Source organism: Notamacropus eugenii, chromosome 1 (genome assembly GCF_028372415.1).
Source record: "Notamacropus eugenii isolate mMacEug1 chromosome 1, mMacEug1.pri_v2, whole genome shotgun sequence".
In the NCBI taxonomy this organism is placed as follows: domain Eukaryota; kingdom Metazoa; phylum Chordata; class Mammalia; order Diprotodontia; family Macropodidae; genus Notamacropus; species Notamacropus eugenii.
The window spans coordinates 500986429-501002674 of NC_092872.1; positions in this window are offsets into that span (position 1 = coordinate 500986429).

Consider the following 16246-nt stretch of genomic DNA (forward strand, 5'->3'; position numbering starts at 1 on the left):
ACATTGTCACCCAGCTGCCGAACAGTAGCAATAGTAGGAATGGTGGCAGCAAATCTCTGAATACAAGGGTCAATCTAACTGAGAAACCTAGAGAGGTCCTACAGCTCTGTTTTGAGACAATATTCAGGCATCAGTTAAGTTTAGAAAGCCGTGAAAGGAGAAACCCTAGGCCCATAGGCAATGGCACACAGGTCTTATTCCAAAAAGGCCAACCTTGGGAAGGTAACTCATTTCAGCATACCTAAGACTTACTTCTGAGATAAGTAAGGAAAAGTATTGTTATCCCCTTTTGACTGATGAAGAAACTAAGGATCAGAAAGGCACCAGTGAGTTACCTAAGGTCACACCATGAGGTAGCACTGGAACTAAGATTAGAACCCAGGTCTTTTTATTTCAGGTCCAAGGTACTTCCTACTATGTTATACTTAAGGTTCTCCTTTCTGAGTGCTTGGGACTTCTATTTATGGTTGAGTTAATCTGTCATCCAATGTGAACAGATCCCTTGAGTACTTCAAATTCAGAGGATATCTAAAGCATCTAGAACATTGGAAGTCCAAGAGTAGGTTAACCATGAGCCATGGTAGCAGTTGTTTCTTACTCATTATTGGATGTATATCTGTTTCTTTGTCTTGGTGTGGGACCCTGGCTCATGGCAGTATGTTGCAAGCCTCACCCATGCAGATGCCTTGAAGGGCAAGGATGTTATCTAACAGCCATAGGGACTGTACTTGAGATTTCACTGAGTAGAGAAATTCTAGGTGAGGAAATTCCCTTTACTAAAGCAGGTGTGTACCTTCTCTAAAAATTACAGGGCTGACTAGAGCAGAGGTATCAAACATGCTGCTGTGACTTCCCAGTGTTATCTGAACCATATTAAAATGTAACTTGGAAATATTTAACAAAATGAATAAAAATATAATAAAACACAGATGCTACATTTCAAAACTAAATTAATATATGGCCCATGAGGATCTTTATGTACAGTTTAGTGGCCCACTTCTATTTTAATTTGACACCACTTAGTTTAGAGCACTAAAAGTTTAAGTGATTTGCCTAGTTATAAAGGCAACATGTGTTAGAAGGGGTTAAACCCAGGTCTTCCTGGCTGTAAGGCCAGCTCTCTCACCACTATGCCAAGCTGCCTTTATGATATCTAGTTTGTCCCTTCAATTCCCCAACAGCACCAATCACAGGCTTTTGTGCACGGTGGGTGCTCAATCAACCCTGCAAACTAACTATTTTCTCGCCTACTCCTTCCCCAGACTGTGTTCCACCGTTTAATTTTTGGAGATGACATTTAAATCATTCCCATTGGAGATGGGGGTGGGCAGAGGATGGGCCAAGTCTTTGATTCAGCTCAGAAGGTGAGGAGACATCTTTCTAAGGTGAAGTGACAGGCAGTTGGCAAAAACACTCCATGCCATGGTCCATACTCATCAGGGCTGTCCACCCATTGGCCTTTTGGTTGATTCTTTCCCCTTCTCAACTTTCAGACACTCATCTGCAACGTGACAGCAATTTGCTCCCCTCTCTGCAGAAGAATCCTATTTTTAGTTTTTAACCCACCACGTGAATGAAGGCAAGTTATCAATAGCAGCAGAAAATGTCTTTCTTTCTATCTCTCTCTTTTTATGGCTTTGAGACCTGTACAATCTGCACTTGTTAAATTCTGCCAAAATATATTCTTATTACTATAAACTCCTCAGTCTGTGACTTTAGCATAGTAGTTGCCTTGCCAGCTCTCAACACAGCCGGGCACAAAGCATCCCTAAGGCAATAATCTAGCGTCCTTTGCTGGGGCATCTGGCAAAGAGAATTGTAACCAAAACCAATCTGGCCAGCAGAATAGATCTGTGGTCGAGCTAACAGATGAAAGATGGGAACAAGGAGGAAGACATACTAAGTCAATGGTAAAGGAGATGAGCTTTTAGATATGATTTAAAGAAGCCAGAAAGCTGGCAAAGAGGAAAAACAGAGGATCCCCAAGAAGAGATGAGACATCAGAGTGGACCGAGGGGGTCTCTTGAATCATCAGTATGGAGACTAAGAATCATAGAAGCAGCTGGAAGAAATCGTGATAATCATTTAGTTCAACTCATACCTCAACATTTTTTTCTAACATATCATACAGTCTTTGCTCTGTTCCTACAAGGGGGGAACCACTACCTCTTAAGATCACCTATTCTACTTTTGGATAGCTCCACTTGTCAGGAAGATTTTTGTATTGTCAAATTTAAATTTGCTTCTTTGCAACTTCCATCACTGTTCCTAGATCTGACCTCTGGAGCCAAGCAGAATAAGTTTAATGCCTCCAAATCCTTCAAATACTTGAGGATATTATATACCATGCTCACCCCTCTCTGCCATTCCTATCCCCCTCCCCCAACACACATAGACAAGGCTTCTCTTCTATATGTGGGACATCCTTAGCTCCTTCAATGTTATGATATGAATATAAGTCCCTTCCTCATCTTGGTTGCCCTCCTACACATCCTCTTCAGTCTATCAATGTTCTTCCTAAAATGTGGTGCTCAGAACTGGACAGTATTCCAGATGTCTCACTAGTCAGTCGATCAATAAACATTTAATAAACAATAAGCCCATGAGTTGGGACCGGCTTCCTGGAAGATGAGTTTTGAACTGATTTTTGAGGGACATGGATTAATGGAGTAAAGGTAGTTTCTCTAAATCAGGAGTTAGGGATATTGCATATCCTTGGGGTTCTGATTTTTCTGTCAAGTTAAATGTTTCAGAACGTTCTCCAATTGTAGGACTGTCTTGGATAAGGAGCAGAGGAGAGGATTTATTTTTAGTGGCTTCATGGTCCAGTGAGAATGAGAGGGAGAGACAGAAGGAGGAGAGAGACAGAGAGAGAGAAAGAGAAAGAGAGAGAGAGAGAGAGAGAGAGAGAGAGAGAGTGTGTGTGTGTGTGTGTGTGTGTGTGTGTGTGTGTGTGTGTGTGTGTGTGTGTGTGTGTGTGTGTGTGTGTGTTGGAGGGTAAGAAGGAAAGACAGATTGGGATGGTTTAATTTTAACTCTGTCAGAGCAAAACAATGTAGGCTGAGAACAGCCCATTGCCCTCCTCAGCAGTGAGCCGAACTGCAGAGCCTGATAACAGGAGAAGAAAGAAGAGAGTACAAATAAAAATAAAATAGCAGGGAAAGATTAAACATGCAGTAAGGAAAAGACCTAGAAACGAACCAGATATTATACCAGGAACAACAAAGTGTGAAATACTGTTCCAGCAGGTACAGCCCGGGCTTAGAGCTGCAGCCACCTCAGCCCACCAGCAGGCTCTTGGGGAAGGCTACACTAATTGCTTCTTCTTTCTTCTTCGGTGAATGACAGCTGTAGAAATAACAAAGGCCAATCATTTGCCATGGAATTAAATGAAGAACATCCAAACTGGCTTCCACTGACGGAGTTGAAAGACTTGGCCCCTCATACATGAAAACATACTCCCACCTCCTCTGTTAATTTATAGCCTCCATTTATTGGGAAAATAAAGGAACAAAATTCATAGAATGAGACTTCCACTTGGGGTGCTTTATTACTCTCTTGCAAGTGTGTTTGAGTGGAGGATTAGGGGGTCCCAGTGGTAGAGACAGCCCAGGGATTGGTCACCCAGACATCTGTTATGCCCTCTTCCCCCCTCCCCTGGTGTCACATATAGTTTAATTCTATCTGTACACATTGAACACTTAATTGTGTGCCTAGCATTCAGGTGAGAAGATCAGAAGACATAGAGTCTACCCTTTATGTTGTGCAGTGGAAAGAACACCAGCCCTAGGGTCAAGAGGACATGAGTTCAATTCCTATCTCAATGCTTTTATGATTCTACTAGCTACATGACTGTAGGTAAATTATTTAACCTTCCTGGGTCTCAATTCCCTACTTTGCAAAATGAAGCAGTTGGGCTAGATAAGCTTTTCTTGTTCTAGATCTATGATCCTGTAATATATAAAGAAAGTCAATATGACTGATACAGATGAAACATGTGCCTATGGGAACTCACTGTGAACAGATGTGATCAGAGAAGGTTTCATGGAGGTGTGGCTATCACTGAGACTTAACCTTATTGGGGGAGAAGAGAAAGGCAGAGAAACAGTGGTCAGAGCCCTTATAAATCTGGCCTGTGTGCACCCTCACTTTCCAACAATGAAGGGACTGCCTCGTAGAGCTGTTTGCCCTACCCTTCCAGTATGGTTTTGTATGGTTTTATTCTTCTGGGGTGAAAAAATCTCACCTAGTAGCCATTTTCTTTTCTTCCTCTTCTCTAACTTGCAGATTTGGGACTGATCTAGTTGTTACCTTATAGACATATGATCAGCCTGTGAAAGTACAGTTGACATAATACAATAAACAAACAGAAAAGTAGACTTTTTGGAGTCTTGAGGCTTCTCAGTTAAAGTTTATCCTTTCATGTTTCTCCTCTTGCTATTCCAGTTCTCTGCCCAGGGTTACATAGCTACTATATTTAGCATCAGAGTCCAGACTATGCTAAATAATAACTAACATTTATACAGCTCTTTAAAGTTTGCAGGTCACTTTAGATATGTAATGGGGGTTGTTGTGTTTGTCCTTCATTCTCGAAGAGAACCATGACATCAAGATGATGACTTTGATTTGAGTGAGGGAGGGCTGTGCAAGGTCAGCAAGCTCACTTTCTTCTTCTGAGCCATCATCTGTAATGGGGGATTGGCCAGTGGGAGCCCTATATTCAGTATTCACAACTTGCTCTGTCTGATGCCAAAGCCCATGGAGGAGACTTGGTGAGTCTGTTTCAAAAAGTGTAGGATGACAATACAGGGGCCTACTCCCAACTTCAAAGCATATCATTCTCTGAATATAATTATTCTATAGCTGTTTCCTGTCTGATTAATTTTAGTAATAAAAAGGACTTTTGATTGGCTAGTCAGCCAGAACTGGGTGTGTATACAAAAAGCACTAATCAGTCAAAGCAACTCTCTCTCTCTCTCTCTCTTTTTAACCCCTCCTGCCTGACTGCATTCTAGTGAGGAGGCAAGGACTATTGTAAGCCTCTAGGTAGTAAGAAAAAACAGAGAAAGAGAGAGACAGAGGGAGGAAGATAAAGACAGAGAAACAGAGAGAGACAGAGACAAACAAATGAAAAGAGACACAGAGAGGCAAGGAGACAAAGATAGAAAGAAAGAGACAGAGAGACAGAGACAAAGAGAGGGGAGGAAGGGAAGGAGGGAGGACAGAGAGAGAAAGAGAGAGAACTAGAACTAGATTCAATAGCTTATTCTCCCTATTTGAGTTGCCATCAGGGATACCTCCGGAGGCCTAAGGAAGAAATGTAGTCCCCCACCCAGGAGACCCACTTAATCAATTTTAGTGGTGCTGCAATAAGGCCCTCAAGAAATTATAAAGGCTACACACACATCTCACTTGAGTTTCAGGCTGTTACCCTGTGAGGTAGATACATTTCACAAATGAGCAAACTGAGGGTTAGAAAGGTCATTCAACTTGCTCATGGTCACTCAGTTTAGAGGTGAGAATTGAACTCAGGTCTTCCTGACTCCAGATCTAGCAGTCTATCCACAAATAGATGATAGAAAGATAGAACCTAGTGAGTATGCAATATTGATTATTAGACTGTAAACTCTTTGAGGAAAGGAATTGTGTCTTATGTCACCTTTGTGGTCCTAGTCCAAATGCTAGTAGCTTTATACAAGTTAGGCACTAAAGGAGCATTTAGTTGAATAATCAGGTTTTGTTTGGGGGCTTTTTTTTCCCTCCTTGACAATAAAAGTGACTACTGGGAGAAGGCAGGAGGTTCATTCACTTACTTACCCATGTACTACTAACTCATCCTCTATCAAGTTTAAAAATACAAGAGAAGAGAGATGCCTTCACCCTGTTGGGCCACCCATGATCCTAAAGGACAAGTTTGTACCTAAGTGTTCCTTTTTCCTAGGTGGTTGCCTCACTCAGCTCATGCCCTGCTGATTAGCTTAGGCTCCAGGCCAACAAGACATTTCTCCCACATTTCTATCTGCTTCTGAGAATTAATAACACATCTTCCAGAGCAGAATTGGCTCCTGTCCATTGATTCAGCCAGTGTTCTTTTGTATTCACAGGACTTTCTTGGTGCTTCTGTTATCATTCCCTTCCTAGCTATAAAGATATAGACAGTCCCAAGCCACAGAGATACAGATCTTGGGTCAAATGTGCATTGAATCCATGCTTCCAGAGCAGGAGGAAGTAAGTTTTGTAAAAAAAAAGGAATATGGTGTCAAGAAAAGAAGCAAAAAATGTTGTCTGCATCAGAGTTCCCCAGATGTTTTTGTTCAAGAGTCCCTTTGATACTTGAGTCAATTTAAAGGATCCTTTCTCATAGGAATCAGCTGGCTTCTGGAAGTCTTTACCTGACCATGTCCTGATCTCTGGCCCCATCCCAGTCTAAAGTATGATTCTTGCCACAGACTGACGCTCCCCTCACACACCAGATAAAGATGGAACTCTACTATGGTCATACATTGATCCCTGACCCCACCTCTCAAGGGTAAGAAATCATGTCCCTCTTGGCCCTCAATAGAACTTTCTTTACTAAAAGCAGCCAAGTGAGCAGTTTGATCACAGGTCAGATGCCTTTCTAGTTCTCCCCATGCTAACAAGTCAATAACAAAAGTAATAGCCAACACTTTTATAGTCCTTTAACATATATATATATATATATATATACATATATATATATATATATATATACACACACATATAGTTATATATATACTTATATATGTGTATATATATAAAACACACATATATATATAAAGTCTTACAATATCCCTGTGAGATAAACATATATAAAGTCATACATATACATATATATATGTCTTTCTGTGAGATAGATACTAGAGGTCTTAATATATGCCTTTTACAGATGAGGAAACTGAAGTTTGAAGAGATAAATAACTTGCCAGTGATCAGAGGTTGTAATATGAACACAGGCCATCTACCAGACTCTGTGCCTCTCATCTCATACTGCATTTGCCTTCAACCTAATCTCCAACCTCCTTTGGGAAGAGAAGTAATTCCCTCCACTCAATGACAATCTCACACCGAGTAAGACTCTTCATATCCCAGTGATTCTGAACAAACTCCTTTCTCCATACCCACCCAATTCTTTATTTCTATCCCCCTCAACCTTTCCACCTTAAAATTTCAACCAAGTGCCACCCAGTCCTCTACTTTGCCTTGTGGAATGCCTGTTCTATAGGTAACAAACTTCCCTTTGACCTAAATCTTTTCCTCTGACATTCCTTCCATCTACTAGCTCTTGCCGAAACCTGATTCCCCTTAGATGACACAGCATCCCTGCTCACCCTTCCCAGTACTGGTTGTACCTTGACTCACTGGTGGAGACAGGGAATTGGGCTACTCTCTGCTCCCCATTACTACTTCCAGGTTCTCCCCCTACCTTCATCACTCAATAGCCTCTCCTCCTTTGATAATGCATGCTATTTACTTCTACCATGAAATCCAAATCCTGGTATCTTTTGTCTATAGACCTCCAGGTTATTCCCCCCCTTCCTTCCTCAATGAGGTCAGTACCTAACATTATTTTTCTCTCCTCCTTAACTTCTGCCCTTATATTAAAGTACTTCAACATATATATTGACTCATCCTCAAACATCTTAATCACTCAGTTCTCAACCTTCTCTCCCTTCCCATGAACTGCTCTTCCACCCTAACTCAGCCCTACACAAAGATGATCATACACTTGATTTTGCCACCACATACTAATGTACTACCTCCACATTCAAGAATTCCAAAATCTCCTTGTCTGACAACAAACTATTGGTTTTTCACCTCTGTCTCTTCTTCCTCTTACAAAACTCTAATATTTTTCTGTACCATGACCTTCAATACTGTGACTCCTTAATTCTATACCAGGCCATCTCCCCTAAACTGTTGTTCAGTCATTTCAGTAATGTCTGACTCTTTGTGACCCCATTTGGGGTTTTCTTGGCAAAGATACTGGAGTGGTTTGTTATTTCCTTCTCTAGCTCGTTTTAAAGATGAGGAAACTAAGGCAAACGAGAGTAAGTGACTTGCCCAGTCACATAGCTAGTAAGTATCTGAACTAGCTCTAAACTAGCCATTCTCTTTTCCTCATCTTGACTCCTTAGTGAACCAATTCAACTGTCCAATACACTGAACCAACACACTGTCCTCCTCTCTTCAATCCCTAACCCCTGTAACATATGCCTTCCCAAGTCTCAGCCTTGGATTATTCCCATCATTTCACTCTTATATACATGCTGCTGAAGGAAGGTAGAGAAAATGCAACAGTTCTGACTGGGTCTGCAACCTTAACCAGGTCCTTACTGCTACTAAGCAATCCCTCTATACCTGCCTTATCAACTCATTACCCCACTATCCACAGGGGTTCTTTCAAAGCTTTTCATCCATTCTCAAACCTCTCATCTCCTTTTACTCTATAATAAATCTCTCCCATTTGCCTACTATAGCATCTTAAATTTCCAATAATGGATTTATATCTTTGGATTAAGAGACTATCTGTAGAAGGATAATGTTAAGATTCATATCTGTAACTTATGAGAAATTAAATCTTAAGCTCCCACTTACTGGTTGGCAGGGACAGATTTATTGAAAATTAGCTGTTATTTGGGAGAAATGGGAAAGGGCCTGAGGACATGGTTCTGTAACTCTTATGGAAGGGACTAGCACTATATGGTGAGAGGAAGCACCACAATGGAAGGGATCTTCTAGAGCTAAAGGAACCCTGAAAACCTGTGGTGGAGGGGTATACCTATAGGTACAAGTAAATTGTTTTCTGGTACATAATGCACAGAAGAAATACTGGTGTGATGAAAGTTGAATGGAGACAAACAGTCAATAGTGAATAAACATTTATGAAGCACTTACTATGTGGTAGGCACTGTGCTGAGTATTAGGGATGAAAAAAGAGGCAAAAGACAGTCTCTGGTCTCAAGGAGCTCACAATCTAATGGAAGCCTTTTGGTATTTTCTTCCCTTTGTCAGGGTGACACTGGAAAACTAAACTCCTTCTTTCTCCTCGTTATATATTGTTGTGTTTGTCCTTCATTCTCAAGGAGGACCATGACATCAAGATGATAACATGACTTGCAGTTGACTTTGATTTGAGTGAGTGAGGGCTGACATATACATATATATATCATAATTCAGTGCAATGGAAAGGGCACTGACTCTGGAACCCAAGGACTTGGGTTCAAATTCCACTACTTATAGTTACTATTTTCTTTGAGCAAGTCACTTAACCTCCCTGAAACTTAGTTACCTCAGCTACAAAATGAAGGTATTGGACTAAGTGGCCTGTGAGGTCTCTTTTAGCTCTGTTCTAGATCAATGATCCTTCCTTTGTGATTCTTAGATTATATCTTTCTTTGCTTCTCTGTCACTATCCATTTCTCTTTCCACCTTTTGCTCTGTGTATCTTTCCATTATTCAGTCTCTATCTATCTCAACTTCACATTTGTGATAAGGAAACTCTCCTTGTTTGTCTAATGAGGGTTTATGAGGCAATTTTTAAGATAGCTTATTGGGAAAAGGTATTAAAAGGAGTCCAAAAGATTAATTATCATCCTACCGAAATGTCAAGAAATCAGGAGGCAGTGTCCTGTGGTGACTTTGAGGATCAAGTAGCCACTTCAACACCCACTGTAGGATTGAGTCCATCACTGTGTAATAAAAGCTCTCTGGAGATGAGGTGATCTCAGACTCCAACAGGTATGTTCCTGAGCTTATTGGGCCTATCCCTTTCAGAGACAGGGAGGGAAAGCCCCAGGGCTCAGTGTGTTTCCCAAAGGCAGGGATGCCAAAGACCCTTTGTAGTTTCTTTAAAGTCAAATCATGTTTAGCAATCAGATTCCCTTTTGCTGTGGTCTAAGTCCAATCACCATACTGTACCATACATGTGTCTGTCTGGCTTGTAGGAGGTGGGTGTGATTGCTAGATACCACAATAATTAGAGGTGATTTCAGGAAGCTCAGGGTTACCTTGAGTCTCCACAATTGACTGAGCGACTGAGTAGGGGGACATCCTGTTAGTGGCTGTTTTCTTCCCTCCTCACATCCTCTATGTCTGATGCATACGCTTAGCTTCATCTCTTTCCTGGTCAGCACCTCCTTTTGCTTAATGGTATGTCCTTGGAGAATTGAGCCTTACTGGAATTTCAGCAGAGAAGGGAGGTAGTTTCCCTGAGGGGATGAGCCACATTCTTGAAGGCTTAGAAACAATTAATTCATTCAACAAATACTCGGCCCTTAGGGAGATACAATTTTATATAAATATGGTCCCTATTCTCATGGAATACATCTAGTAAGGGGATAAGACATAAACCCAAGTAACCATAATATATAACAGTACATGTTAAATGCATTAGATAAGTCGAGAACAATAATCTGAGAGGGAAGATTATTACCAGCAAGAGGGATCAGGGAAGGCTTCATGGAGGAGGAAACATTTGAGTTATTCTTTCATGAAAGAGTAAGAATTCAACAGGTAAAGAGGATGAACAAGACAGTTCCAAGCACAAGAATATAGGAAATAGCATAAGCAGTAGCATAAAGATGAGACACACACTGCAGGAGCAGTCTAAGGTAGATGGGATGTAGTTTGTGTGGAAGGAAGTAATATGACTAGGAAAGCTGGGTAGTGCCAAGTTGTGGAAGGTGTTGAATGCCAGGCAAAGTGGTTTGGATTTTGTTCTGTAAGTGATAGGAAGCTTCGGAAGATTTTTTTAAAGAGGAGTGGCATGATCATATCTATATATAAGTATCCATATAAAAGACTGACTTGAAGTGAGAGAATAGATTCAGAAAGGCCTCTTAAGAGGCTATTGCTATAGTCAGGAAATGGTAATGAGTTCCTTTCTCTAGAACAGCTACAGTGACAATAGAAAGAAAGGGATATATTTGAGAGATCTTAAGGGAGTGGAATTGACAGAATTTGTTAATTTAGTGGGCATGAGAGGTGAGTGAGAAAGAAGAATCAAAGATAACTCAAAGTTATAAATGTGAGACACAGGGTGAATAAGGAAGCAATATCAAATGGGGAACTCTGGAGGGAACTGGATATTTTTACCCTGATGGGAACTATATTCAACTATTTGAAGACTTTTCTTAAGGAGTACTGATTATATTTGTTTTCTGTGGCCTCCAGGACAGAACAAGGGCCAATGTATGTCAGAGTCTGGGAAGATTTGGGATCAACATAAAGAACTGCCAACAATTGGAGCTGTCCAACACTAAAAAGCCTGCTTCAAGAATGGAGAGTGCTTATCCTTGGAGGTGCTGAAGCAAAGCATGAGTATCGGGTGGGTGATGTAGAAGGGATTTCTGCTTTTAATGGGTGATTGGATTCAAGATCCTCTGGGATCTCTTCCTGTTTTATGACAAGTGAAATGGAAGTAGGAGACATTATCAAGTGAGTCTAAGACTCCATGATTCTAGGGAAGACAAATCAAGGCAATTTTTGGAGCTCTGGGAAATTAGCAAGCAAGCATTGAAACTAACTCATTCTTCCCCTGAGCCTGCTAGAAGTGGATCCTGTTTCATTCAGGTTAGATTGGCCTGGCTTGTTTCATATTTGGCACAAACAATCCCCAGGGTTCAGTGGTAAGGCAGATAAACAGGCCCTGTATTTACAAAGGGTGAGCGTGATCATGGCTGATAACATTATTCTGTTAGAGAGAGGTTTGCAGTAATCTAAGTAACTGAAGGAAGGAATTCAATTTCTTCACCTGCTTTAGAGTCAAATATTCCAATGTCTAATGATCTGTCCCTTAGAGGCCATTCCCCAGGCTGTGACCACACTCTCCTCTGGAATGATCTGGAATAGAGTTAGTTAGTCCTGATCCAATCACTTCTGCTGCCTGATAGGCACCTAAAAAGTTTAATTTAGTTCAAATGAATAGACCTTCATTAAGTTTTCTTTATAGAGCGTGCTGTTCCAGGCCTGAAGAGATTCAAGATTTAGTTGGTACTTAACAGCCTAATAAGACACTAACAGACATAACTATAATAGATAATAATACATAGAGGCGAACCATAGAGTAGTGGCTAGAGACCTTATTCCTTGGGAAGGAAGACTTGGTTTCAAGTTTCAGCTCAGATACATACTGTCTGTGTGACCCCAGAAAAATCACTTAACCTCTCAATGCCACCTAGACAATTCCCTCAGACTATTAATTACAGAACAATTACCATTCTGCAGTAATGGAGGGAATTTCCTGTACAGATAAAATCAAAGATCCAAATCTCTCTGTCTCTCTGTCCCTTTCTATCTCTGACTCTCATTCTCTCCCCATCTCCCTTGCTCTCTCTCTTTGTGTGTGTGTGTGTGTGTGTGTGTGTGTGTGTGTGTGTGTGTGTGTAGCATTTAACTTAGTCATTAGCAGATAGATAGCAATTGATTCCTAAAAGGAGTATGGGAACAGTCAGAGAGAATATCCCCTCAGTGGGCATAATACCCAGTCCTATGTCTTCCCTGATCTTCAGAAGGCAGGATGTTCATAAGACCCCTGGATGGTTATCCTACTAGAAAATGTGCTACACTGGGCATCTGGAGAACTAAGTTCTCACTGAAGCTGTGCCACTGCCAGTTTACTTTGTGACTTCAAGCAAACAGTTTCCTTTATTTCTCTGGGCCTACCTAACCTTGCTCCCAATGAAAAAATGGTGGAACATGAAGAGGAAATACTCTTTTGTCTGGACTAGGTGGAGTGTAGACGTGCCTGGAAACAAGGCACAGAACAAAATGGCTTCTCTAAATTTTCCCCACCTTTAATGAATCTGGGGAGAGAGATCCTTTACATCTTCTCTCTTGTTGATCTCACCACCTCCAGGGGGTTTAATTCAATTGACATCTCTAGGTGAATGATTCTCAAATTTATATATGTTGTACGTATAGGCTTAACAATGGTCCAAGACAGAAATACCACCACTCTGGATTTACTTTTGGTTGCCTCTGGGCCTTCATATAGTTTTAGTATATTCAATTCAGTTCAGCAATCATTAATTAAGTGACTGGTATGTTCTCAGCATATGATTCACCCCAGTCTCTCTCCTGATATCCAGTCCCACATTACCAGTTGCCTCATAAATGGTTCTACTTAGATGATTGATAAGCATGTCTAGCTCAGTTTGTCCAAAATTATAGAACTTATTATCTTTCTCTTTCCCACCCAAAACTTGTCTCTCTATTTCTTTTGAAGGCATTAGGTGATTGGTAACTTGGCTTACTTCATTCCTCACTTCCTCCCCACCCCACCCTTATCTAATCAGTTCTCGCTGCCCAATACCTTTTGCATCAGTTCCTCCTCTGTATTGAAGAGGCAACTACCCTGGTTCAGACCTCAACTCTTCTTGTGGTAAGATGCTCTTGACTGATCAGTCCAATTTCTGCCTCTCCTCTCCCCCAACCCCTCCCTATCAATCCCTCCTCCACACAACTGCCAAAACAATCTTCCCAAAGTACAAATCCGACTGTGGTACATTCCTGCTTAAGAAACTTCGCTGACTCCCAGTTGGCTTAAGGATAGAATACAAACTCCTCATTTTGATATTTAAAGCTATTCACAGTCAGGCTCTTATCTGCCTTTTCATACATTTCACATGGTCCCCCTTCCCCTATTCTACTTACCAGTCAAACCACTTACTTGCTGTCTCCAGATCTGTTTTTATCTGTCATCTACATACCTTTAAAATGGCTCTCTCCCTCATTGGAATGCATTCTCTCCTCACTTTCTCTTCTAAGAATACTTAGCCTCCTTCAAGGATCAGTTCAGGTGCTAACTCTTATGGGGAACCCTAGTTGTGGGAGCTTTTTGCCTCTTCAGGTTATATTGTATTTCTTTTTTGTTTCAATGTTGTACCTCCCCAGTAAAATATAAATTCCTTGAGGTCAGGAACTGTTTCATTATTGCCTTTGTAGTGCCTTTGTCCAATACCTTGAACATTGCAGCTGCCTAATAAATACTTTGAATTGAATATAATGAAAATATAAGAAAACCCAGAGGCTCTTTAAAGTTAGCCAGCAGTAAATAAAGTATCATGGTATTTCTCCCCCTTATCCCATTTCTACGCCTATATGCACAGAATAGCGTCCTTGTTCTTCCAGTCCTTTCTTCACTTGAGCCAACCTCTAAGGCACACGTGATATTTGCTTGCAGTGGTGTTCCCTCCCTCCTTACCTGCCAGTTCAAATCAGAGCCCTCTGGTCTCCTTAGGTCTCTGACCTCGTAAAAGCCAATCCTCCAGCCCTGCCCTACCCTACCCAAAACAAACATTTCCCACATCTTCCCTTTGTATACCTCTTATTCTATATCCATATATTTCCTATCATACCCTGGCTGCACCTTGGATTATTTCCTCTCAGCTTTTTGAATTAATAAAAATAGTATGAAATCTTTAGGTGGGTATGGCATTTCCCAGACATCCATACCCATGTGGTATTGGTAAGATCTGCTTTGCACTGGAAGCCTTGCCCCAAATCCTTCATTGACCAACGGTTATTTCAGGTTGAACTATCTTCTTACTAAATTCTGTAGCTGGGCCAGACCTCCACCAGATATCTGGTATCTTCTCATCCCAGCAAAGAGTCATTATAGCAGTTTTACCTAGATTCCAGAAACAGATCCCATAGTCCCACCTTCCCTTTAAACTTTGATTCAATCAAATAAGTATTTTACTATGCCCCACTAACTGCTTAACAATGACTGTATGGATGAAGCAACCCAGAACTTTGCAAGAAGGGAATTAACATACTTTTGATGAGGGAGATTATGTTGTTGTTAATGCAAAAACTTCTAGGATTTAGGAGCTAGAAAATCCAGCTTCTTCTTTTCACAGATGAGGAGACTGAGGCCCAAAGTGGGGAAATGAATTGTCCAAAGCCACACAAATAATTAGGGGCAGAGCTGGGGCTGGAAGAAAGAATCTTATATTTAGAGTCAGAGAGAGGACTTGCCTTGCCAGGCAACTATCTTTGATTTCCAGTAATGTCAATGACTATCTATAAGACCTTGGACAAGTCATTTAACTTCCCTGGGCCTCAGTTTCCTCATCTGTAAAATGAGAACTAAATTATTTCTAAAGTCCCTTTCAGCTCTAAATCTAAGATCTTAAGACCCAGGCCTGCTGAGTTCTAACCCAGTAGGAGTTTTTGCTGTTGCTGTTCAATTTAATAAACATTTATGAAGTCTTATTATGTGGAGCCTTACTTTTAAGACTTACTACCAGAGTCTGGCAATACAAAGACAAAAAGAAGCTCACATTGTTTTTAGGTGGGGTAGAGACACCATAGGCACACAAGGAAGTAGGTAGAGGTACTTTGAAACAGTACAGATTAACTACTAGGAGAATAAGGGAAGATTTAACTGAAGAGGTGACATCTGGGTTAAACCTGGAAGGAAAATTAGTATTCTGACCTGAGGAAATTAAAAGGGAGTGCATTCCAGGCTACAGAGACTGCTATGAGAGTACAAAGGCAGGAGATGGATGGCAAATGTTACAGTGAAAAGAGCACTGGACTCAGAGTCTGAGAATCTGGGCATGAATTCTGTCTGGGATACCACTATTTTATTAGCCTCTCTGGGCTAGAGTTTCCTAATTTGTAAAATATTGGAGGTGGAAGTGTGCCAGATAAGGTGGCTTGCTGCTACAAATCCCTACAACTCCTGTGGTCCTTTGAGTCAGGAAGTAAGAACATGGTGCCTTGAATTAAATCTACCTTACTTCCCTCTTTCCACTTGAGGGAGGGAAGGCAGCAGAATGTGGTGTAAATGGCACTGGAGTTGAGTTGAGAAACTTGGTTTCTAATCCTGACTCTGTTACATAATAGCTGTGTGACTTCAGGAAATTTATTTCAAATATCTGAGACTCAGTTTCCTCATCTGTAAAATAAGAATGCCTGTCTTGCCAATCTCACTGGATTATATGGGTCAGCAAATACATGTGAAGGAATACTATGAATTAGATAGTAAATGGAAAAGCACTGAACAAGCGCAAGGGATTGTTAATATTTCAATACATCTTTATAATTGACTAGGAGAGGTACTTATCTCTAAGCTAGTTACTACTAAACCCTGTTGCCTGCTCCCAGAAGAGAAGAAAAGCTTCCTTCTCCGCCCCCACTCTCCCACCCACAGCAGGAAGCACCAGAGATAGACTTAAAAACCTGATGCTTCACCACCAGGATGTCTCCAAGGCTCACC